The sequence below is a fragment of the Dromiciops gliroides genome, chromosome 3 (assembly GCF_019393635.1).
Source record: "Dromiciops gliroides isolate mDroGli1 chromosome 3, mDroGli1.pri, whole genome shotgun sequence".
In the NCBI taxonomy this organism is placed as follows: Eukaryota; Metazoa; Chordata; class Mammalia; order Microbiotheria; family Microbiotheriidae; genus Dromiciops; species Dromiciops gliroides.
Genome location: NC_057863.1, coordinates 610,308,371 through 610,334,477, shown reverse-complemented (window position 1 = coordinate 610,334,477; position 26,107 = coordinate 610,308,371). Strand labels below are relative to the sequence as shown.

At 45.1% G+C, this 26,107-nt stretch overlaps 1 protein-coding gene across 5 annotated transcripts in view; it reads right to left on the bottom strand.

The window, feature by feature from the left end:
• Positions 1 to 26,107, bottom strand: part of LUZP1 (leucine zipper protein 1) — a 100,753-nt gene that overhangs the window by 12,609 nt on the left and 62,037 nt on the right. For 4 of the 5 annotated variants that reach the window (XM_043995070.1, XM_043995068.1, XM_043995071.1 and 1 more), the window contains exons 3-4: positions 13,236 to 13,348; positions 1,585 to 1,719 (exon numbers count right to left, since the gene is read on the bottom strand). The gene's annotated coding sequence lies outside the window, so the exon portion shown is untranslated. The remainder of the gene's footprint in view (positions 1 to 1,584; positions 1,720 to 13,235; positions 13,349 to 26,107) is intronic. The other variant, XM_043995069.1, reaches the window with a different exon arrangement.

Below are 26,107 nucleotides of genomic sequence, written 5' to 3'. Positions count from 1 at the left end.
ATGTTCCAGACTCAGTGATATGTGCTGGAGATAAAAAGACAAAAGGAAATAGCCCTTTTCCTCAAGGAGTTGTCATTCTGATCAAATATAAGATGGGGGAATTTTGCCAGACAATAATCTAAAAGAAAAGGATCTGGGGGTGTTGGTGGACTACAAGCTTGACAGCCATCAACACTGTGCTATGGAAACCAAAAAGGGTAATGCAATTTGGGCTACATTAAAATAAGCATCATTTCCATTCTGCTTGAGTCAGACCACAGCTGGGCTCTTGTGTTTAATTCTAAGCAACAAGGCCATATAATATATGTACTACTTCCCATATTAGAACACAAGCTCCTTCAGAGCAGGAGTTTTCTGCTTTTCTGTTTGTACCCTTAATGCTTATCACAGTGGTTTGCATACAATAAGTGCCTAATAAATGTATTTTTATCCGTTTTTTTTTAAATGGCATTGATAAACCTGAGTATCCAGAAGAGATAGGATAGCCAAGAGCCTTGAGTTCATGTTACATGACAATTAGTTGATGGAAATAGGGTTATTCATGCTAGAGAAGAAAAAACTTGAGGGGGAACCTGTAATAGTTATCTTCAAGGTCTTGAAGAGCTATCAGAAGGAAGAGCGATGCTCAGCCCTAGAGACAAGAGAGAAGCAACAGGCAGAAAGTGCAAATGGCCGATTTAGACTTGAGGTCAGAAAAGGCTTCCTAACAATTACAGGTGTAGAAAGGGCTCCCTTGGATAGAATGGGTGCCCCCTTGGTGGAGAGTTGGAAGCAGAGGCTAGATGGCTGGCTACTGGGAAGATGGTGGAAAATACTCTTTTTAGGTGCCACTTGAACTAGCTGGGCTTTGAGGGCCCGTCTAGCTCAGAAACCCTATGATTCTAAAGACTTAGCCCCTCACCATCAACTACTCTGGTGCCTCAGATCAGGGGTGACAAATAGAAATGGCGGCCACTCGACAGGACATAAGGACCCTTGAGGGCTGCCTATTGACTTAGAAAACTATATACCACTGTGATCTGTGATCTCTATTTTTATTTATTTTGTTAAATATTTCCCAATTGAATGATAATCTGGCACTGGGGATTGTTGTAGGTCTGGTGTTTTGACACCTCTGCCCTAGACTATGAAACCTGCTTCAGTTCTTTCCACCTGCTATTGTACAGAAAAGCATTCATTTCAATGGGTGTCCTAGGGATATGTGCTCCCAATAGTCATGGAATACATGCCCAGGTGTGGGCACCCCCTGCCCTGGAGGCATGTCCCTATGCAGGAGTCACTGCCCTCCCTAGCCAAAGATGATTCTGCCTGGTGTGGCGTGTAACCACCAAACCTTCCCACCTCAAGAGCATGTTCATAATTGGCTCAGGAGTTTTCTGTTGCTGCCATCTGCTAGCTGGCATGAGGGATTGCCCGGCTGACATTCTAGAAATGTAGAAAAAGTTAAAAGATTCCAATGTCTGTGCTTGTATTTGTGGAAAGAGTTCTCCCTCCTTCTTGAACAAGAAACGGATGGGGACCAAAGTTAATCATAGCTCTTCCCTTGGATACCCAAAGTAGATAAAAAGTCTTTAGCAAACTCACCTGGCCGGGCAAAGTAGCAGCAACAGGAATGGCCTGAGAGCTGGCACACGTGGACTCCTGTTTCTACTCCCACTGCTAACTTGCTGTGTGATCCTGGGCAAGTCACTTCTTATCTCCGAGCCTCAATGTCCTCATCTGTCAAGGTTAGAAGTTGCAGAGGTTATTTCCAACGTCCCTTCTAGCTATGATATTTTAGGTTCTAAAATTGCAAGTTCTAAAGTTTCTTCCATCTTTGACATTGTGTGTCCCAAAGTCCCTTCAAGCCCTAACCTTCTACAGTCTGTAGTTCTTCCTTCCAGCCTCTACTATGTCATTAAGGTCAAAGCAACTAGAAGTTATTAAGTGTTTCCTATGTGGGGGAGAAAAAGGTTAAAAAAAAAAAAAGGGCTTAAAACACACACAACAACAACAACAACAACAACAACAACAACAACAAAGCAAAACACCCAATCCCTGCTCAAGGAGATTAAAGTATACCAGGGATGGTAACATGCAAATAAGATAAAGGATAAATTGGAGTAGTCTCAGAGGGAAGGTCCCATGGTTATTCACTGAGACCTGAAGGAGACCAGGGGGAAGGAAGCTTCTTTCCCTGGAGGAAGATAAGGACAATGCCAAGAGGGAGGAGGGAGCGCTGTAAGGCACAGCCTATGCAAAAGCATGGTGGCAAGAGATGGGATGCCAGCTTGGAAGAACCAGCAGGAGGGTTTGGCAAAAACGTGTATGAGGGCAGCTAGGTGGTGCAGTGGATAAAGCACTGGCCCTAGATTCAGGAGGACCTGAGTTCAAATCTGGCCTCAGATACTTGACACTAGCTGTGTGACCCTGGGCAAGTCACTTAACCCTCACTGCCCCGCCAAAAAAAAAAAAAAAAAGATAACATTTACAAAAACGTGTGTGAAAGGTGGGGGGGGGGGGGGTGGGAGCCAGACAATAAGGACTTCCTGAGAGGATCATGGGGAGGCCCAATGGAGAGAAGGTATCACAAGATGCTCTAAAACGTTGGCTTCTACTATAGTTGTTGCCTCATTACTGTGCCCTGGCAACCCAGGGCTCACAAAGGCCAAAGCAGGAGGATAAATATTCTGGCAGGTCTTACACCAGGCTGCAAAGGCTTCTGGAAACAAGTTCATCAAGGGGTGGGAGTGTGTGTGTATTTATGTGACAGAGACAGAGACAGAGACAGACACATACACACCACACAGATCCTTGAAGACACTTGGTGAAAAATAACCACCTCATTTCTCTACCAATTTTTACTTCCCAGCACATGTTCCTATCTCTTATGTCATTTGACTCTCACAATAGCCCTGGGAGGGGGGGCAGGATCACTGTTCCCATTTTATAGATGGAGAAACTGAGGCCCAGAACAGCCCAAGATCACAAAGCTGGCCCGTGAGGCAGCCAACCTAGAACTCCTGGTCTTGGTGTTCCCCCAGGAAGCCCCAACCCTATGTTGCAGCCCCTTCCTGTCTCACTCCACCAGGCCTCTTCTGGGAGTGGTTTCGTTTAGACATTGGCTGGAACTCTAGGGAGGCAGAGGCGGAGGCAGCTGTCATAGGAAGGATGCGTTCCAAGGCTCTGCTGGATCCCAAGCACCCAGGGCTTCCGGCAGGAAGTTTGTGGGCAGAGGAAGGCAATTCCTCCGGCCCAGCAGGAACAGATGCTAAGGCTCCTCTTGGGCCTTGGCTTTTGGGCAAAGGGGAGGGGCCTGGGGCCTGGGGCCTGGGGCCTGCACACACAACCCAACCATTCCATCTCCATGGCCAAGCAGAAGCCAGCACCAGTTTCCTGAGCCTGGACAACAAAGACATGGGAAAGCATCAGCTGACTTCACATCGACCTACCCCAGCAACTCCCCAAGCACCCCCATGCTCTTTGGGGCTACCCGGCCTGAAGGGGGTGTCTTTTTCCTTCTATGAAAGAGTCTCAATTCTTGGTCAGGAAGCTTACCAGGAATTCTCAAAGTTGACTTTCAAATTTACACAGAACTAAAAAATCCTCTCTCTGAGCATCAGTTTCCTAGTCCATGAAATAAAAGGGTAGAACAAAATGATCTCTAAGATCTTTTCTAAGATTCTGCCCTTCTCTTATAATTGGTCTTCTCAGACTCCTCCCAGCTCTGGCATTCTCTGTTCTAAGGGCCCTCCCAGCTCGGCCATTCTATGTTCTAACCCCCCTCCCCCCAACTCTGACATTCTGTGTTCTAAGGCTCCTTTTTATCTCTGACATTGCATGTTCTAAGGCCCCTCTCACACACAATGTTCTCTCCTACCTCCATGCCTTTGCCCAGCTTTCCAATGCTGGAATATACTCTCCTCACCCCAACCTTTTTGGAACCCCTGGCTTCCCTGAAGACCCAGCTGAAGTATCCCCTCCTACATGAAGCTTTTCCTGATCCACCCTCTGAGTACCCTCTCTGCCTCCCCAAACTCCTCGGCATTTATTTTGAATATATGTCTGTCTCCTTAGGACCTAAACTCTGAGGGCAAGGACAGCGATGCTTTCTCTTTGAATCTCCAGAATTGAGCTCTATGCCTGACACAGGAAACAGAGACAAAGTCACTGTCCCTTTGCTCAGAGCTCACGTGCACATTTTCCGCTCAATCGATTGATTTGCAGAAAGTCCACAGACACGGAGGGGCAGGTGGCAACACTCGGGCAAAATGTGCTGGTTTTCACCTTCTTCCCACCAGGAGAAAGAAGCCTGAATCCACAGGCAGAGAATCTGAGTTGGGTGACCCAGACAAGTCTCTGAATTTCCTCATCTGTCAAATGAGAGGCCTGAACCCCATGACCTTCAAGCTCACTTCCAGGTCTCAATCAGTCAATCAATCAATCAATCAGTAAACATGTTAATAAGTGCCCACTCTTGCCAAGCACTGGGCTAGGTGCAGGGAGCATAGACAAAGGAGGAGACAAGCCTACTGCAAGAGCTCACCTCTATCTAGTATGGCCATGCTTTCTTTTTTTTTTTTTTAACATATTTCCATTTATTTTATTTTATTTTTCTTGCGGGGCAATGGGGGTTAAGTGACTTGCCCAAGATCTAGTGTCAAGTGTCTGAGGTGAGATTTGAACTCAGGTACTCCTGACTCCAGGGCCGGTGCTTTATCCACTGCGCCACCTAGCTCCCCCCATGCTTTCTTTATAGAAGTGTGCCCAGAATTTGCACACAAAAAGTACGAGTTAAACACCAGGTAGTTAGGGAGGTTGGGCACTAGCAGCTGGGGCGGGGGGGGGGGGGGGAAGCAGAGAAAAGGTTTCCTGTAGAAGCAGCCTTGGGCTGCCTCCCCCGAAAGGAGGGAGATCTTAGTATGGAAAGAACAGCTACCGATCCAGCACCCAGCAGTCAGTGTTTGGCAAGCAGAAGGTGCTGAAATCAGCATCAAACACTAAGCAGCATCCCTTCCCCAGCACACCCACCCCGCTAAGCACCTGCGCCTTGAGCCCATGACCACCAGGGGGAGCCCGGGCTTCTAGAGAAAAGAACCCCACTGAGCTTGGACCGCATTATCTCTCTGCAGGGCTGGAAGCAGCCAAAGGCTGAAGACTCGGGTCCAGTTCCAGCAGCTGCAATCATGGGTGGGGGTGTGGGAAGGGTGTGTCCATGAGAAGCCACTTTCTCCTTAAATGAACTCAGCTGGGCGCAGAGGAGAGCCGGAGACCCTCCCTTAGGCATAAAGAGAGCTTAGTCATTCCCCCCACCCCCACCCCCCAAGCCCCCAAGTCAAGAAGGAGCATGGGCTTGGCCACATCCCTCAGCTCATCCACACAGTGTGCAGAGCAGTGCACAGGACACAGGTTAGAAAGGATGCAATAAGATGGTCCCCATGCTCACAAAACTGTCCTGATGGCTGAAGAGTAGAGTGAACTTTTGAGTGCCACAAGGCCATTCAAAGCTGTCCCCTCAAACTTAGCTGCCCCCTTGCTCTGGCAAACCAATCCCACCTGGTGCATTGGTGTTATAATGAAGAAAGGGCAGGGACGATTTGGGATCGTAAGAAATATGAATCTGATCCTTGTTCTTCCACCAACCTAATATGATGCAGGCAAGTCACTTCCTGCTCTAGCCCTGTTTCGTGGACTGTACCCCCCAAAAAAAGAAGAAATTGCACCATTCCCTCTCTTCTTTGCAGAGGTCGGGGGCTATGGTTGTGAAACAGTGCATATACAGTCAGATTGAGCGGATGTGATGGTTATTGTTGTTGAACTGCTCCCCCCGCCACATTTTCTTTTAGTTGATAAATATTTATTAAGCACCTACTATGTGTCAGGCATTTGGCTAAGTGTTGGAGATACAGAAAAGTCAGAAGATAGTCCCTGGTCTCAAGGAGCTCACAGTCTAATGGGGGAGGCAGAATGCAAATAACTCCGTACAAACAAGCTATAGACAAGATAAATTGTAGAGAATCCACAGAAAGAAGGCACTAAATTATGGGAGACCATCTGGGAAGTCCTCAGCTCTAACCCATACTGAACAGTAATTCTTCCATAATATGCCCCCCAAAAGTAGTTGTCTAGCTTCAGCTAGAAGATCTGGTTATCTCTTTTTTGTTGTTGTTGGGGTTTTTGTTTTGGTTTTGGCGGGGCAGTGAAGGTTAAGTGACTTGCCCAGGGTCACACAGCTAGTGTCAAGTATATGAGGTCGGATTTGAACTCAGGTCCTCCTGAATTCAGAGGCGATGCTTTATCCAGATGCTTTATCCAATGCGCCACCTAGCTGCCCCACTCTGGTTATCTCTTGAGGCAACTTATTCATTCCTTTGAAAAGAAAGTCCTTCCATCAGCCTCCCTCCAACTTCTACCCTTCTCCACACACACCCTGGCCCAAGTCTTCTCTTTCTCAGGCAAACCCTTCCCTAGTCCCCTTGAGCAATCCTTTTAATGAATGATGTAAAGAATTAATTGTTATTTGAAGTTTTTATGCCTCAGCACGCCTCAAATAACAATTAATTCTTTACAATGAGAAGGTCTCCTTCTGGTCCCTTCACCAACCCTCAATCCCCATAGGTTCCCCAGATAGTCTGACCTTCCTAAAATGCAACGTGGGAACATAACCCACTGCAGACACAGTCCAGGCTTGAGAGCACAGCCAGCCAGACTAGCCCTGCTTCCTCTGTCTTGGACATGGGTCACGATGCTTCCCATAATGGAATGTCATTGACCTCAAACAACTGTTTGGGCCTTGCAAGACCCTGCAGAGAACAATGGGCTTGGGAAATCCTGCTAGCTTCATCAATCTAAGTCCTTCCTGCAGTTCAGCAACATAGAGGCAATGGGGCTGAGGGGTTGGAGGGTCCAAGCAACCTGTATCCTTAGCCCACTTGCCCTCAGGAAAGAGATGGCAACCCCTCCTCCTCCATCGTTTGCTGCTCTCCAATTCTCCAATACTGTTCAGCCAATCAGCCAATAAGAGCCTACTTTGTGTCAGCATGGAGCCAATATGCAAACAACGATGTACAACCACACCAGCAACAGCACAGAGCTCCCAGGCATGGATGGTAGTCTTTGTTTTGGTTTGGTTTGGTTTGGTTTTGAGGGGCAATGAGGGTTAATTGACTTGCCCAGGGTCACACAGCTAGTAAGTGTCAAGTGTCTGAGGCCGGATTGAACTGAGGTCCTCCTGAATCCAGGGCCGGTGCTTTATCCACTGCACCATCTAGTTGTCCCTGATGGTAGTCTTTGAAAGGACCCTGAAGTACCTAGTCCCCACCTGTTATCCAAGAAGAAACTAAAAAGGTATGAATCAAATGAAAAGTGCATGGATACATGAACTCAATATTATAGTGCCATCCTCATTCATTCATTCAACAAACATTTATTACGTACTTCCTGTATGCAAAACACTGTAGGGGAAAGTACAAAGAGAGAAAAAACAGACAGAGAATCCGCCTATCGGTCCCACGAATACAACAGGCACTTAATGTTTGCTTAAATGACTTGAAAGACAAAACCAAGCTTGTAGTGAAACAGCAGTTCCAGCTCTGAAATTCTACAATTGTGCAGGGAGATGAGAGGCTTGAGGTTCACTGAGTTGGGAGCAGACTCTGATTGGAGGAGTAAGCACAAGTGAGGCTCTGTTCATCTCCTCATACTTTCGGAAATGCCCAAGATTATTATACAACCACATCCACATCAGCTCAAACAGTCTGGACTGCCCCACTCAGTGCCAGCCAAAGTGCCCTCACTTCCACACCCACACAAACAGACCACCCTCATTCTTACCTGGGGAGGTGGAAAACTCAAGCCAAAAAGCACGTGAGGAGGTGGGAGGCGGGGAATAAAAATGACAGTGAGGATGATGACGACGATGATTATGATTGCTAACATTAATATCGTGCTGTGTACCAGGCACTGCGCTAAGCACCTTGCAATCTCATTTGATCTTCACAACAATCCTAGGAGGTAGGTGGGGAGGTCTCCATAAACTTGTTTTTAAAATTTTTAACTATTTCAATATAATTGGATTGCATAGTAATCCTATGTATTTAAAGCCATAAGGAATCCCTAGACTTTATTGCTAAATCTCTCTCTCTCTCTCTCTCTCTCTCTCTCTCTCTCTCTCTCTCTCTCTCTCTCACACACACACACACACACACACACACACACACACACACAAGATCAAGAACTCTACTTAGTCACTAAGATGCCTTTCATCTCTAAAATTCTGTGGTTCTAAAATATTTGAGAAATAAGGCTACAATGATCACCCAGGGCACCTCTGAAAAGGAAAAGAAGCAACCCAAACGTGGGGCTGGGAGGGATTGAAAGGGAAGGACATTCCCCATGACATGGGAGGTAGCATGCTGGGATAGGAAGAATGCTCCCCTTGGAGCTGGGGGGTCTGAATCCTGAATCTGACACACATTACCTGTGTCATCATGGCCAAGTCAAGCCTCCTTGAGCCTCAGTTTCTTTATAATACCCTTAACACTACACTAGCTTCCTCACACACTTTCCAGTGCAATATATATGAGACTAGGGATGTTAATGTGCTACACGAGCCTTCACCCCCAAATACCACCAGACGAGGGAGCCAAACTTCTTTCTCCAGCTGTCTCCTTGAGTCATTGCCCAGGTATCCAAAATCTGTATCCACACACCCACCCCAGCCCCACCACTCCAATAAAAACAAATGAAGAATTTAAAAGGCACTCGCCTGGAACTGGCCTCAAGGGACAGCCTTGAGAGGGTCTCCCATTTAGGGATCTCCCTCTTCCCAAGTCCTTGCCCCCAGTCCCAGTTGGCTTAACCCACCCAGTCTACATGAGGCTGGACCTCCTTCCTGTGGTTGATGCTGAGGAATGTCTAGAATAGAACAGACTCTAGACTGTGCCCTTCTGCCCCAGCAGAACTCCCATGATTCATGTCCTGTTTCCAGCTATGAGACAAAGAAAAAGGGGGAGGTCCTTCTTGGTTCTCCTCTTAGCAGTATACTCCTGGCACTTCCTGGTGACAAGCCTTATGCCTTTCTTTGGCTGCCGTCTCATCCTAAAATTTGTCACGAGTTTGCTCTGCGTTGACCTCCTCCTCTACAAACCTTCTGGGCTTTTCCCATGTGTGTCTCTGGGGCTAAGAAAATTTGTCATTCTTTTCACCCTGAGTTCATGGGTGAGAATTATAGAGAGGCAGATTTCAGCTCCATATAAGGAAAAGCTTCCTTCCGAAGAATGAGAGATGTGCAAAAGTGCAGTGGACTGTCTTGGAGGGACTGGGTTCGGCATATACATAGATGCCAAAGCAAAACCATAGCCAAAACTACGTCCAAGGTCCGTCCTTCCCAACTGAGAACCTGTGAGCCTCTATTTCTATGTATCTCCCATGATGATTAGTCTTGGGCTAAAAAAGCATCACAGGGCTGGAAGGGGCCTTAACCATTTTCTGATACAAATCCTCCTGCCCGGGACTCAAATCTTTGCCGCTATCCTTGACAGTGGTCATTCAGCAAAACTTCCAATTGCAGGGAGCTCACCATCAACAGGGACCATGTTATTCAAGCTAAAAATTGGGACAGATCATCTGACTAAGGATATTTCTTTTGCAAACCCTCCCCTGAAAGTAAAACTTATTTTTCTTGAAATCTGGGCCATCCCAAGAAATCTAGGACATAGAATCTCAGAGTTATTACCTCCTGAGACAGCCCACCCATTTCACCACTGGACAGCTCTAATTGTTATCAAGTTTTTCCAGCCAATGGGCCAAAATCCACTTCCCTTGTTTCCAACCATGTGAACTAGTCCATTATCTATAGCAAAGCTTCTTAAACTGAGTTTAACGAATGTGGGGCTCGCAAAAACTTAGGCAACAGTAAAAGGTTAGGTAGACCTATTTTATATACCCATATACCCAGGGTCACGTAAAAATTTCTCAGGCAAAAAGGGGTGGTGAGTGGGAAAAGTTTAAGAAGCCCTTATCTATAGCTACAAAGAGTAAGTCTAATCCTTTCACCTAACAGTCCTTCAAATGTCAGACTTATCAGGGACAAGAATGGGTCTTTTCTGGTCTAAACATTCCCAGTTTGATGCAAGACACTAACTAGCTGTGTGACCTGGGCAAGTCACTTAACCTCTCTGTTTGCCTCAGTTTTCCTCATCTATAAGATAGGGATAATAACAGCACCTATCTCCTAGGGTTATAAAACTTCTACAAATCCTGGATGTCCTCTGAACAAAATGTGGTTACCAATGTCACTCCAAAACTTTTGCAACTACAGAACTGAGCACAGAAGTCCAGGTAAGGACTGGCCAGGATTAAATGCAATTAGGCAATCCTGCTACATTTATATTAATGAAGATTTGCATTATGTCATTTTTTTTTTTTGGCTACCACATCACAATTTACACTGCCTTATGATCAGCCAAAAACCTAGATGCCCCTTAGATAACAAGAGATATAGCAGCACGTTTTATAGTAGCTGAACACTGAAAACAAACAGACATCCATCAGTTGGAGGGGGGCTGAGCCCATAATGGTCTATGAACAGAATGGAATATCGCTGCACCAGCAGGAGCAATAAATATACTGAGAACCACAGGAAGAACAGAATGGACTGATGCAGAGTGAGGAAATCAGAAACAGGAGAGCAATATAAAGTTCATGATGGCAAGACCCGAGAACAAGAACCAATCACACACAAAGATAAATAATGAACTGATGCTGAATATGCCTTTGTCTCAGGAGAGAGATGGACAACAGAGACAGGTAAGGACTGTGGCAATTACCACTGTGGCCACTTTGAAAGGCTCTGTTTCAAGCAGTCAGTCAACAATCCAAGCACTAGGAGTACAAATACAGACAGTCCCTTCCCTCAAGGAGCTTACATTCTAAGAAGATAACACATAAAAGAAAGTCTAAGGAGTGGGAAGTGGGGCACCCTGGGCAAAAGTTTGCTGTGGTTGGAGATCAGCATACTTTAAGGGGTGTGTTAGAAAATTAAAGTAAAACCTCTCAGAGTTTCTAACATGAGTTGCTCTTATTCTGGTTCTCCCCTACTTTGTCTCTGTGCAGTTGATTTTTTTTTAATCTAAAGATGGGACTTCATCTCCATCAAATGTCACATTATTGCTTCCCAATCTTGTTGACTCTTGGCAATGCTAGAAACCTCTTCAGTTTCACTTCCTTTTCAAATTTAAAGTCTTCTACCTTCCACTAAGTCTCAGTTCAAGGTATGGAATAGGATAAAGATACTCCCTAGGGAATGACACCAGGGATATCCCCTCCAGGTTGACCCATCATTTCCTCAGATATTTATCCTGAGGGGCTTTTTATCAAACATCTGGCCAAAACTGAGACATCCTGACAAAGACATTCCCCTCGGTCTATCAATTCAACAAATGGCAATTTAGTGCCTACTATGTGCATGACTCTGTATTAGAAGCTGTGAATACAAAGATTTTCAAAGTAACAGATCCTGTTCTTAAGGAGTTTACAAAGTAATGTTCCAACAAGACTTGTTAATGAACCTATCTCTACTCACATGAAACAACTCTTTCTTAAGTGCTCATAATTTTTAAAAAATCAAAGACAATCCTCTACTATATGGAGGAGAGAGAGAGAGAAAAGAGGAGAGGAGAGGAGAGGAGAGGAGAGGAGAGGAGAGGAGAGGAGAGGAGAGGAGAGGAGAGGAGAGGAGAGGGGAGGGGAGGGGAGGGGAGGGGAGGGGAGGGGAGGGGAGGGGAGGGGAGGGGAGGGGAGGGGAGGGGAGAGGAGAGGAGAGGAGAGGAGAGAGAGAAAGGAAGGAAGGAAGGAAGGAAGGAAGGAAGGAAGGAAGGAAGGAAGGAAGGAAGGAAGGAAGGAAGGAAGGAAGGAAGGAAGGAAGGAAGGAAGGAAGGAAGGAAGGAAGGAAGGAAGGAAGGAAGGAAGGAAGGAAGAAAGAAAGAAAGAAAGAAAGAAAGAAAGAAAGAGAGGGGGAGAGAGAAGGGGAGCCAGAACCATTGCTTTTAGGAAGTTCTCTACTCTTCCCCATCACAGTCCCTTGGAGTTTAGCTATGGTTCTGATTCAAGGACCCCAAATGCAATCCTGTTAGGAAGCACAATGAATGACTAAAGGGGAGGAAGCAAGAGAGAGGTTCCTCGTGCTATGGATCCCTTCTGTCCAACCACTTCTAAGACAGAGACAACAGCTTCTTGAAGGAAACTATCTCCCAAAAGGCAGTTGGGAAAGACTCTGTGTTTTCTTCCAAGAGCATCCTCATCCCCTGCCTCCAGGGAGTCAATCAATCAATCAAGCAATGCACAAATATTTATTAAGCACCTGCCATGTGCCAGGCATAGCTCTGCTTTTGCTGTGCTGATGGATATAGAATCACAGAATGTCGAGGCTGGAAGGGAGCTCAGAACACAGAATGTAAGAATTAGAAGGGATATGGGGCAGCTAGGTGGCATAGTGGATAAAACACTGGCCCTGGAGTCAGGAAGCCCTGAGATCAAATCCAGCCTCAGACACTTGACACTTACTAGCTGTGTGACTCTGGGCAAGTCACTTAACCCCAACTGTCTCACCAAAAAAAAGAAGAAAAAAAAAAAGAATTAGAAGAGATCTTGGAAATCACCACAAAAATCCAACTGGTCATAAGATTATAGGATAGACAGCTAGAAGGGGCATTAGATATCTAGTCCAAACTTCTCCTAAGAGGGAGCGACATGACTAGAGTTACAGGGACGTTGTCCTTCATTCTTGACATCATGGTAAGGTACAGTGTGTATGACCGAGGCTGATCAGACCAATATGAACCCGGAAGGTTCTACCAGAAGTCAGGCACAGTCACTAGAGTCATGTAGCTAGCAAGTGGCAGAGCCAGTGCACAAACACAAGGCTTCCCAGTGTGCCAACCACTGACAATGCCCACTGGCTGGAACAACAGCAGTCCCATTCCTTCTCTCCATCCTGTTTCCTTGGCTGTACCTGACCATTGCTCAGAAAGGACCCTGCTAAGTAACACTGTTCTCCCACAGGAGGCTGGTCAGAAGGACTAGCTATGGCTTGTTAAATGTATTTTAAAAACAAATCAAAACCAAACCAAACCTCAGCAAACCAATGCGCTCAGTGCTGGCTCACCAGAAAGGCACTGAGCAGCCGAAGAAAGAGAGAAGTACGAGAAAGCGCCTTCATTCTACCAGTCTGTCCGGGTCTCATCATGCACACTCACCATCTAGGGCATCCAATTTCTCTGGAGCTCTGCATAGAAGGTTTCTCTGCCTGCTCCTGGCAGCTACTGTGGGCAAACTTAATCGCTATTTCCAAGGATGACTGACTCTTGACCTGGAAAGAGCCACAGAGGAGGGGGGGAAAGAAAGGGGGAGGGGGAGGGGGGAGCCTCAGTGAGTAAAGAAGACATCACACCCTTGAGGACTGGTCCAAATGACAATATTACAGAAAAAAAAACCAAAACAACAGAAGGGACCCAGAAGACCAATCCCCCAAAGAGTGAACAGGGCAACTCCTGACAATGGAAGAAGCGAGCTAAGCTCCAAGAAGACTTCAGGGTAAATAGGAATTGCAGTATCATAGATTTCAAACCAGAAAAGCACTTGGAGGCCATGGGTTCCAAGCCCGTGAGTTTAAAGGAAGGTGAGGTACCAAAAGGTTCAATGACTTATCCGGGATCACACAGCTAGTATCTGAAGGAGGCGAGATTTGAACCCTGATTAACCTGACCCTAAATTCAGTGCTCTATCTACTGTACCAAGCTAAAAGGGGTGTGGCTTTACTGAGAAGTAAGACCATGTGACCTGAAAGGGCTTTTATCTTGGGGATAATCTAATTTAATAGCTTCATTTTACTGATGAAGAAACTGAAGACCAAAGAGGCAATGAGTCTGGCATCAGAGGACCTGTATTTCAATCTTGATTCTGCAACTTACTACCGGTGAAACTTTGGGCAAGATCACCTCTCTGGTCCTCAGTTTCTTTGCCTGTAAAATGAAAGGACTAGATAACCTCTAAATTCCCTTCTAGTTCTACAACTACAATGCTATGATGCCATTGAGCGAGTAAAGGTAATAAGAAGAGGTGTGAGAGGCATTAAAAATAAAAGATATGGAATTTGAACCTAGGTGCTCTGTGCTCCAAGTCTTGTGCCTGTCCAATGATGGATCATAGGAATAAGAGCTGGAAGAGAGCTCTCCAAAGTCACATTAAGGACTATCCATTTCAATTAGAGTCAGGTCCTGGGACTACTCTTTCCTCAAAACAACCCTAGTTAGGGGCAGCTAGGTGGCACAGTGGATAAAGCACCGGACCTGGATTCAGGAGGACCTGAGTTAAAATCCGGCCTCAGATACTTGACACTAACTAGCTGTGTGACCCTAGGCAAGTCACTTAAACCCAATTGCCTCACCAAAAAAAAACAAAAACAAAACAAAAAAACCCAACCCTAGTCCAGAACTCACTATTTGACAAAAATAGTAAAAAAGGGAAATCTGGAAAGCAATTTAGCAGAAACTAGGTGTAGAGGTGTAGACCAATATCTCACACCATATACCAAAATGGTCAAAATGGGTATGTGATTTGGACATAATAGGTGATATCATAAGCAAATTAGGGAAGCATGGAAAAGAATTACTTGTTAGATCTATCAATAAAGGAAGAATTTATGACCAAAGAAGAGATTGAGATCATTATGGGATATAAAATGGATAATTTTGATTACATGAAATTAAAAAGGTTTTGCGACAACAAAACCAATGCAGCCAACATTAGAAAGAAAGCAGAAAACTGAGCAGGGAAACTGTATAGCAATTTTTTCTGATAAAGACCTCATTTCTCAAATATGTAGAGAAATGAGTCAAATTTATAAGAATACAAGTCATTGGGGGCAGCTGGGTGGCGCAGTGGATAAAGCAACAGCCCTGGATTCAGGAGTACCTGAGTTCAAATCCGGCCTCAGACACTTAACACTTACTAGCTGTGTGACCCTGGGCAAATCACTTAACCCCCATTGCCCCACAAAAAAAAAAAAAAGAATACAAGTCATTCCCAATTAATAAATTGTCAAAGGATATGAACAGGCAGTTTTCAGATGAAGAAATCAAAACTATCTACAGTCATATGGGGAAAAATACTCTAAATCACTATTGATTGGAGAAATGAAAATTGAAACAATTCTGAGGTGCTACCTCACACCAATCAGATTGGCTAATATGGCAGAAAAGAAAAATGACAAATGCTAGAAAGAATGTGGAAAAATTGGGACATTAATGCACTGTTGGTGGACTTGTGAACTGATCCAATCAATCTGAAGAGTAATTTGGAATCATGCTCAAAGGGCTATAAAACTGTACATACCCTTTGACTCAGGAATATCACTGTTGTTCAATCATGTCCAACTCTTCCTGGCCACATTTAGGGTTTTCTTTGCAAAAATATTGGGGTGGATTGTCATTTCCTTCTCCAGCTCATTTTACAAATGACAAAACTGAGGCAAACAGGGTTAAGTGACTTACCCAGGGTCCCACAGCTATGAACTCAGGTATTCCTAACTCTAGACCTAGTGCTCTGTCCACTGTGCCACCTAGCTGCCCGAGGAAAACCACTATGAGATTTAGATCCCAAAGAGATCAAAGACAAAGGAGAAGGACCTATATGTACAAAAATATTTAAAGCAGCTTTTTTTTGTGGTGGCAAAGAATTGGAAATTATGGAAATTCCCATCAATTGGAGAATGGATGAACAAGTTGTGTATATGACTGTGATGGAATACTATTGTTAGAAGAAATGAGAAGCAGGATCATTTCAGAAAAATCTGGGAAGACTTATATGAACTGATGTATAGTCAAGTGAGCAGAACCAGGAGAACATTGTACACAGTAATAGCAAGACTGTTTGATTAAGAACTGTGAATGACTTAACTCTACTGATCAATACAATTCTTTTTTTTTTTTTAAACAGGGCAATGGGGTTAAGTGACTTGCCCAGGGTCACACAGCCAGTAAGTGTCAAGTGTCTGAGGCCGGATTTGAACTCAGGAACTCCTGAATCCAGGGCCGGTGCTTTATCCACTGCGCCACCTAGCCACCCCTAAACAATTTCTTTTTTTTTTTTTTTTTGGTGGGGCAATGGGGGTTAAGTGACTTGCCCAGGGTCACACAGCTAGTAAGTGTCAAGTGTCTGAGGCCGAATTTGAACTCAGGTACTCCTGAATCCAGGGCCGGTGCTTTATCCACTGCGCCACCTAGCTGCCCCCTGATCAATACAATTCTAAAACAATCCCAAAGGACTTAGGATGAAAAATGCTATCAACCATTCTATCTTCGATCTGAATGCAGATAGAAGCATACTTTTTTAAAACTTTCTTTATTTTTCTTGTATTTTTTTGGTCGGTTTCCTTTTACAACATGGCTAATATAGAAATACTGTTTGCATGACTGCACATGTATAGTCTATATCAAATTGTTTGCCTTCTCCAGGAGGGGAAAGGAAGAAAGGGAGGAGAATTTGGAACTCAAATTTTTTCAAAATGAACGTTAAGGGGCAGCTAGATGGCACGGTGGATAAAGCACTGGCCCTGGATTCAGGAGTACCTGAGTTCAAATCCGGCCTCAGACACTTGACACTTACTAGCTGTGTGACCCTAGGCAAGTCACTTAACCCTCATTGCCCCACAAAAAAAAAACAAAAACAAAAACAAAAAAGAATGTTAAGATTTTTTTACATGTTATTGAGAAAAAAATCTAACAAAATAAAAATATATTGGGGGAAAATTTTTTTAGGAGTCTGGGATAATCCTCCTCCAAATCCAGTCAATCCCATTATTTGGGGGGGGGCGCGACAGGGCAATGGGGGTTAAGTGACTTGCCCAGGGTCACACAGCTAGTAAGTGTCAAGTGTCTGAGGCCAGATTTGAACTCAGGTCCTCCTGAATCCAGGGCTGGTGCTTTATCCACTGTACCACCTAGCTGCCCCGAAATTTTTTTTTTAAATAAATAATAATTTTTTTACCACCCTTGTCCTAGGGAGGATTCAAATATATCCCAATTTCTATATCTGTAAAATGAGGCTACTATTTCCACTTACCCTTGCCTCATAAAACTGTGATGCAGACCAAGTGGGATGTGTGTCAAATGTTCCATAAATGACAGAGCTATTCAAATGTAAGGCTACGTGGCCACCATTATTATGCCAGAGCTATGAGGGAGATTATGAGCCTCCTGGTCTAATCCCCACATTTTACAGAGGGGACCCCGAGACCTAGAGAGGTCGGTCACACAATTATTTGGTGGACAAGCTTCGAGGTCTCTGGCACTTCTGCTCTTGACTGAAGGGAGAAGCTATACCAGAGGCTTAAATTTAAATCCCAGCTCAGACAGCTATGGAACCAGGAGCAGCTCACTCCTCCTCCCTTCGCTTCCTCAGATATAAAACAAATGAAGGGTGTTTTCACTGTGGAGGTATTGGGGTGATGGTGCTTCGGGGTTTCTGAAGCCCTCTAAAATGTGGGTTCTAACCATGAGTTAAACATCTATGGACGTGAATGGAGAGGAGCCCCTTGCTCAGAACAACCAAAGCTAAGAACAAGTCTTTTCTTGTCTGCCATTGTAGCCTCTGGTCTTGGCAAGAAGGGGAATGAAGCCACGCTATCTGCGGAAGCAAGGCCTTCCACTCCTTGCCCTTGCCCAGAGGAGACTCCTGGGTGCTAAGGCAGATCTAAAGGACAGTCCCAAAGAGGAGTGGCTAGAGGGAGGAGGGTACCTACCTAGAAACATCCCTAGAGGTCACCTAGGAGTGGGGAAGGGGATGCCTGGGCCCAAGGTGACACCATTGTATGTGAGCCGGTGCTGAGACACTACAGAGTCAGTCTCCAAACCTGCCATTAAGGAAGTGCCCCTTGGGCTACCCTTCTGAGACTTTACTCTTTAAGGCTGCAGGGAAGAAATTTTAACCTGGTTTCATCTGGTGACAAACATCTAGAGTGAAGGGGAGTCACGGTGTGACTGCCCCCAACCAGCAGCCCGAGGGCTGGCCCGGAAGACTGCATTATAATGTAAGATAAAGGGATCAGGTATTTTTTTAAAAATTGACAGATGATTTGACAAACGCTTTAGGCCTAGAGCCAAAACTAGTAATAATAGCTGACATTTATATATAGCGTTTTATGGTCTACAAAGTGTTTACGTGTTATTAAATTTGCTGCTCCCAATGATCCTGTGAGGTGAGTAGTGCAATTGTCACCACCCCAACTTTGCAGGTAAGGAAACTGAGGCCCCAAGAGGTGAAACACTAAGACTGGATTCACCTCTGGGTCTCACATAATAACACTGATCAGCTGGAGGTGGGGTCAAGGGGAAGCAGGGTAACCACAGTGGGAAGTGACTTGAGAACACGGCCCACAAGGCTCGGCTGCAGAGAATTAAGGACATTTAGCCTGAAGAAGAGACTTAGGTGAACATGTTAAGTGTCATCAGTAATTTGAAGGGCTGTCATGCGGGCAAAGGATTAGAAGCGTTCTGCCTGGTTTTAGAGTCTCCTTTGCTGGCTCATTATCCTTCACACCCCTTGACTGTGGGTGTTTCCCAATTCCTTCTACCTCCATGCTCTTCACCAGACGGCCAGAGGTAAACATCACACACACACACAAAAAAAACCTTGTCTTAAACTCAAGCTACCTCCCAAATCCTACCTTCTTCCATTTTAGTCATTTCTAGTCGTGTCTGACTCTCCGTGACCCCTTTTGAGGTTTCTTGGCAAAGATGCTATCGTAGTTCACCATTTCCTTCTCCAGCTCATTTTACAGAGGAGGAAACTGAGGCAAATAGAGTTAAGTGATTTGCCCAGGGTTATACAGCTAGTCAGTGTCTGAAGCTGGATTTGAACTCAGGTCTTCCTGACTCCAGGCTATGGTGCCACCTGGCTACCCTCTTCCAGACTCCCCTCAAGCTATTGCGGTTACCACTATCCATCCTTCCAATGTCTTAGGCTCACAATATCAGCATTACTCTTGTCTCTTCTCTTACCCTACGTATGCAGGCAGTTGCCAAATTTTCTGTTTATGTATTCACAACATCTCTCTCTTCCACCAACTCTCTCCCCACTCACACAGCTACCACCTTAGTTCAGATCACCTCTTGCCTGGATTATTGCAACAACCTCCTAATTGCATTCTCTAACTCAAGTCTCTCAACACTCCAGTCCGCCCTGCACACCACTGCCAAAGTAATTTTCCTGAACCACGGAACTGACCATACTGCTCCCCTCCTCAAGCAAGGCCAGGGGCTTCCTCTTGCTCCTAGCATAAGACACACAAACTCCCGTGTTCAGCTTTTAAAGCCCTACTCAACCATCTTTCCAGCCTTGGTGGACATTATTCTTCCTCCTATAGTCCGTGATCCATCCCAACTGCCTTTCTCTCTTGTCTGCCCCCCTGGTGCAATGCTCCCTTTACTGGACTTTACTGCTCCCTCCGCCATGCATAGAAGGTGCATCCTCCTGACCTCTGCCTCAGTCTCTCTCTTCCTTTTAGATGAATCCCATACAACAACCTCCCTTCATGAACCTTTTCCTAATTCCAACAGCTAGTGCCAAAAACTACCTTATTTTTCTAACCATCTTGTATATATTTCTTTTTTAAAAAATAAATATTTCTATTTATTAATTTCTGCTCTATATTTATGTATATGCTTGTCTCCCCTATTGGAATAAGAGGTTCTTGTGAATGAGGACCATGTCATTCTTTGTACTGATACCCCAGCGTGTGGCACCCAATAACAATTTAATAAATGCCTGTTGATTAATTGGTGGGCTGAATGAGAAGCAGTAACTCGGTGCATGTGGCTGGGAAGCAGATTCTGTTTTGATGGAATTATTCTAAAATGAAATTGCCTACCCTGGGAAGTAGTGAGCTCCCTCTCACCAGAGGACATTAAGCAAAGAAAGGAGGAGCCTTGCTGAGGATGCTGGTCTTAGAGGGTCTCTTTATCAGGCATCAGGTAGAAGTGAGTGGTTCCTGATGCACCTTCCAAGTCTAGAATACTGTGAAGTCCACTAGGAGTCAGAGGATCTGAGAGTGAGCCCCAGCCCGGTTATGTATGATGTGTGTGGCCTTGGAAAGTCCTTTCCACTCTCCTGACATCAGTTTCCCTCTCCTTTAAAATGAGAGGACTGAACTAGATGATCCCTGAGATGTCCTGAAATTCTAAATCCTACAATAATATCTGTCTCTACTCAGCTCCCTGGGAGGTGATGAAAAGCAAGTCCATGTGCAGGAGTGCTGTCTGTCCCGGTGGGCTCCCATGGGTCTCTCTGGCAGTACCATCTTTATCTGCTTTTCCAGAAAGGTGTATTCAGGGCTCTGAGGGCACCATCCCCCATCCCCATCTCCCCAGAGTGCTGGCTGCTCAGCCCAGGACCAAGCATGGCCTAGGGGTCTTTTCCTTTCAAAACAGGAAGGGATGCACTGCCAAAAAAGCAAACAAACAGGAACTCCAGAAGGTCCCAGTTTGTTTTGAAGCTCTCAGCTCTCCTTCCGGACTTGTAAGAGAGAGCCCCGTGGAGCCATCAAAACCTCCAAGCTCTATATGAGCTGCAAGGAATTCCTCCCCTACTAGACAGTACATGCCCCCAGTTGCATTAATTACTGGGTTTCGGTGCTCCCACTATTTCCCCCACCCCAATCTCCCAGCACCACCAGGACCTTGCCCAAACACGGTGCTTTGATAAAGACTCAAATTGACTTGGCGCTAAATGCTACCGGCCTCTTGTCTCCCCAGAGCACGCTCTGACCTCTCAGAGGAGAAAGTGTGTCCCTCTTATGCCCTCAGACTCCACTCAGTCAAGAAGAGTTTGGGTTCCTTCTTTTCTCCCTAAGTCTTGCCTACACACAGTCCCATCTCACCCTCTTCTCAAGCATCTTTTCCAGTTTCTTCAGCAACTAACATCACATTATACCACTTCAATCTAGGAAAACTACAGGCACTGTGGAGACCGGTACAAAGAATGAATGGATCTCTATTCACAAAAGTGGGGAGACGAGTATATGTATATAGATAGAGCATAAAAATAAAGCTAATAAATACAAATATATACAACATAGTTAAAAAAAAAAGTCCTTTGGGAAGGAGGGTACTCGCAGTTGGAGACAGAAAAAGGTTTGTGCAGAGAGGGTGGTGGTTGAGATTCATCTAAAAGGAAGAGGGGCACAATGAGGTAGAAGTAATAAGAGTGTGTGTGCATTCCATGCATGGGGGCTGCCCAGTACATGCGTGGAGACAGCAGAAGGGAACATTGACTGTGAGGGGCAGAGAAGAGACAAGGACACTGGAGTTGCATCACAGAGTGGAAATAGGCTGGGGGCTCAGGTTGAATAGGGCTTTAAAAGCTGAACACGGGAATTTATGTCTTTTATGCTAGGAGCAATAGGAAGCCCCTGGCATTGCTTGAGGAGGGGAGTCGGATGGTCAGATCCGTGGTTAAGGAAAATTACTTTGGCAGTGGTGTGCAGGGTAGACTGGAGTGTTGAGAGACTTGAGTTAGAGAATGCAATTAGGAGGTTGTTGCAATAATCCAGGCAAGAGGTGATCTGAACTAAGATGGTAGCCGTGTGAGTGGGGAGAGAGAGTTGGAAGAGAGAGATGTTGTAAATACAGAAACAACAAGATTTGGCAACTGCCTGCATACGTGGGGTGAGAGAGAAGAGACAAGAGTCATGCTGAGATTACAAGCCTAAAACATTGGAAGGAAGGTGGTTCCTTGAATAGGGAAGTTAGGATTTGGGCGGGGGGGGGGGGGGAATAGATGAGGAGTTGTTTTAGAAATGTTGACTTTGAGGTATCTCCAAGACATCCACAGTTTGAAATGTCCAATAGACAAGTGGTAATAACAGGTCTGAAACTCAGGGGAGAGACAAAGGGGAGAGAGAAGTAAAAGGGAGGAGAGGGAAAGGGAGAGAGGGAGAGAGAGGGAGGGAGACTGGAGCCTTGAGAAGGGCCCAATCTGAGCACATGATATGGAAGAAAAGGAGGAATTCCCCAACTTATTCTGCCCCAGTCAGAGAACATATGGAGTACTGAATTCAGTTCTGGGTGATCTATTTTTGGGAAGTTGAACCATCCAGCTAACAGGATGAACCTAAATTCTGCTTACTGACCATGCCTGAGGCCCGGAAAAAGAAGGCACCCCCTCTCTGGTGACAGCCCCCCAAATCCTTGAAAAGGAAGCTCATGTTCTCTGAACCTTCTCCTACCCAGGATCGGGATTGCTGCTTCCTTGAACCTGTCCTCATGAGATGCACCCGAGGCTCTTTACCATCCTGGTTGCCTCCTCTGGAAACTCTCCAGCTTATCAAGGTCCTTCCCAAACTGAGGTTCCAGACCTGAACACAACCCTCCCCAGGACTATGGACCTATCACCTCAAGTCTGCACCAGCCTTTATAGGCAGCCACACAGAACTGCTGACTCATTAAACATTCAGCACGCTAAGCCCCACCCCCGCATCTTTTCCCGGTAGTTGATGTCTGACAATGCCTTCCCCATCTTGCACTTGTGAAGTTGATTTGTGAACCCTAGTTCAGTCCGTCCCTATTTATTGTCATCTTATTAGAGTCGACCCAATATTCTAGGTTGTCAAGAACGTTTTACATGTGCATCCTGAGAAGCATGAAGTATGTAAGCATTTCCTAGATGCTTATTGTATGCTGAGAACTAGGCTAAGCACTGGACATACAGAGATAAAACTGAGATAGGTCCTGCCCTCGAGGATCTGATATTCTATTGAGGGGATGCGATATGTTTCATAGATAAGTAAATATAAGATATAAGCAGAATAAGCACACAGCAATGTGGGGGGGGGGCGGGGGGGATCACAACTGGCCTCTTGGCAGAGGTGTCATTTGCACTGAGTTCTGAAGGCACACGGGGTCCCAAAAAGCAGAGGCAAGAAGAAAGAGCATTCCTAGCATGAGGGATCGCCTGCATGGACGTAGAGACAGAGATGGAACGTGATAGAAAAGGCACAGCAACTGGGCCAGTTTGGTTGACTGGAACATGGAATGTGTGAGGGAGAGTAATCTAAAATCTTCTTGGAAAGATAGTCTGGGTGTAGACTGTGAAGGGTTTTAGATGCCAAACAGGAATCTCTATGGGATCCTAAAGGCACTAGGGAGACATCGAAGCTTCTGGAGTGAGACAGTCAAACTTGTACGTTAGAAATTTCGATTTAGCAGAGAAGGAAGAGACTGGAGTCAGGGAGACCAATTAGGAGACTCCTGCCAAATAGTGCCACTGAGAGGTGATGAAGGTTTGAACGAGGGTGGTGGCCTTGTAAATGGAGAGAAGGGGACAAGTGGGAGAGATGCTGTAGAGATCAAATCAACAAGACCTGGTGACTAATTAAAGATGATTTCTTAGTTGTGAGGCAGGGTAACTGGAAGAATGGTGGTACCCTTGAGTAAAACAGAGAAGTTAGGAAGAGGAGAGAGGCTTGAGCGAAAGATAATGAGTTCAGATTGAGGGGAAGGGGAAGGGGAGAGGGAGAGAAATAGGAAGAAAAAAAGAAGAGGGAGGGAGGGGGAGAGAAAGAACAGGAGAGGGGATGGAGGGAAGGAAGAAGGAAGGGGGGGAGAGAGGAGAAATGAGTCCTAGATATATAATATGGGAGTCAATTGCATAGCTATGATATTTGAAAGCATGGAAGTTGATGTTCTCACTAAGACAGAGCATTAACAGAGAAGGCCAATGGCAGGGCCTGATAAGCCGATAAGCAAGCTAGGTGCCTATGCCCTTATCCTCAAGACCCTCTTCTGGGGAGGGTCCTTTCTGGGTTGCCTTTGAACCATTAATGATCACCCTTGGGAATCCAGCCATTCAACCAATTCCAAATCCACTGGTTTATACCGTCATCCAGCACACATCTCTCCACCCTTTCTACAAGGACATGGGTAAATTTATCAAATTCCTTGCTAAAATATGGGTAAACAACATTCCCCTATTAGCATTCCCCAAACCTACTAATCTACTAACCCTATCAAAATTTGGAAATCAATTTAGTCCAGCCTGACCTGCCTATGAAAAGTTAAGAAATTAGACTTTTCCCCCAGAAAATGTATTGGAAATGTAAGAATTGTGTCATAAAGATAACTAATGTTTCTATAGAGCTCTAAGTATGGTTTCAAAAGATTCCCATAACAGACAGGGAAACTGAGGAAGGAAGTTAAATGACTTGTCCAAAAATCACATAACTAGTATGAAATTTAAGCATGGAAACCAGAATTCAAATCAAGGTATTTTCACTTTCCAATTCACCAGGCTGTCAGGGATAGTCCAAAAACATAACAAGACAGCCAAAATGCATTTTTTAAAAGCAATCAGCTGTAAATGTAAAAGTAATTGAAGCCACTTATATGTCTCAGCTAACCAAACTCAAATCCTCTTTCCTGCTCAAGAAGAGGTCATACTCATATTGTAAAACTCAATTTATTTCTTTCAGATCAAAACTATAGTTTCTACAGGTTTAAAAGTGTGATTATAGAGAGTTTTAGGTAAAGCTGGTTCAGTAAGGGTGATGAGCTCCTTCTTTCTATCCTCCTGATAATGGGCATCTCCCTGTACTTGTCCTGTTCCTCACCCTACTTTATGGCCCTCGATAACTGTTATCAGTGACTTTTGAGATTTTTACCTATCTGCTGAATGCCTGGGACAGAACCGTACGGGAAAGTCAGGAGGTTTCTCAAGCTTCTTCACTCACATCTCTCTGGGTTTCAGTCTTGGGAGCCTGTTTAAGGGGTCTGCTTGTCTGAGCACTCAGTTAATAAAGATAGATAGATAGATAGATAGATAGATAGATAGATAGATAGATAGATAGATAGATAGATTTTTTTTTTAGTGAGGCAATTGGGGTTAAGTGACTTGCCCAGGGTCTCACAGCTAGTAAGTGTTAAGTGTCTGAGGTCAGATTTGAACTCAGGTACTCCTGACTCCAGGGCCGGTGCTCTATCCACTGAGCCACCTAAGCTGCCCCCATGAGCACTCAGTTAATGAAGGCAAGCTGAGAGCGGGGATGGGTCATAATAACCGATTGACAATCTCCACTTGCATATGTCTCAATGGCTTAGAATTACAGAATAATTTTTATCCGTACAAGATGTGATTTTATCACAAGATATAATTTTTAGAGCTGGAAAGAATCTCTATTCCAACCTTCCCATCTTAGAGCTGAGGGAACTAGGCCTAACAGGGGAAGTAACTTTGGGGGAAGACTGGCAAGTGCTGGGATTAGCGTCTGTAGCCAAAGAAATAAAAGTTTCCTCTGGGCAAAGCTAACTGACCATTCAGAGGTTCTACCAGTAAGCTGTTGGCTCAGCACCAAGCAGTCCTTAGCACTAACCAATAGAAGTTTCTGGTCACATCCTTGCTGATTTCCTCATCACGACAACTGTTTCCCGATATCACTCCCTAGAAGTGTTCGCTCAAGTCAGAGGACCTGGGTGCAGATCCCATCCACCTCTGAGGCTTACTGCCTTTGTGACTTTGGGCAAGTCACTCATCCTTGCCTGGGCCTCTAGTATTCTCATCTGTAGAATGAGAGGGTTACACTACATAGTTTCTGAAGTCCTTTTTCAAGCTCAAAAGCTGCGATCCTATAAACCCTTATAGACCTTTCAGAGACAAAGGTCAAATCACTCTCCACACACTTTTGTGCTGTACCACACTTTGAGGTATGGATGGGGTATTATTTATCATGCTTTATGATGGGGAAAGTGGTAGCCCACAGGTTTCCCTCCAAGAAATCACAGAAACTAGTGGCCTGGCCACCTGCTCCCCAATACAACATCATCAACCAGGAATGGTTCAAGCATAATTTGGGGGGTCTCTGTCAGAATTTGGTCCCAGAGGGATTTTTAAGAGATACAACTGGGGCGGCTAGGTGGCGCAGTGGAAAAAGTACCGGCCCTGGTTTCAGGAGGACCTGAGTTCAAATCCGGCCTCAGACACTATATACTTACTAACTGTGTGACCCTGGGCCAGTCACTTAACCCTCATTGAGTTGCAAAAAAAAAAGCAAAAAAAAGAGAGAGAGAGAGAACTATTTAGA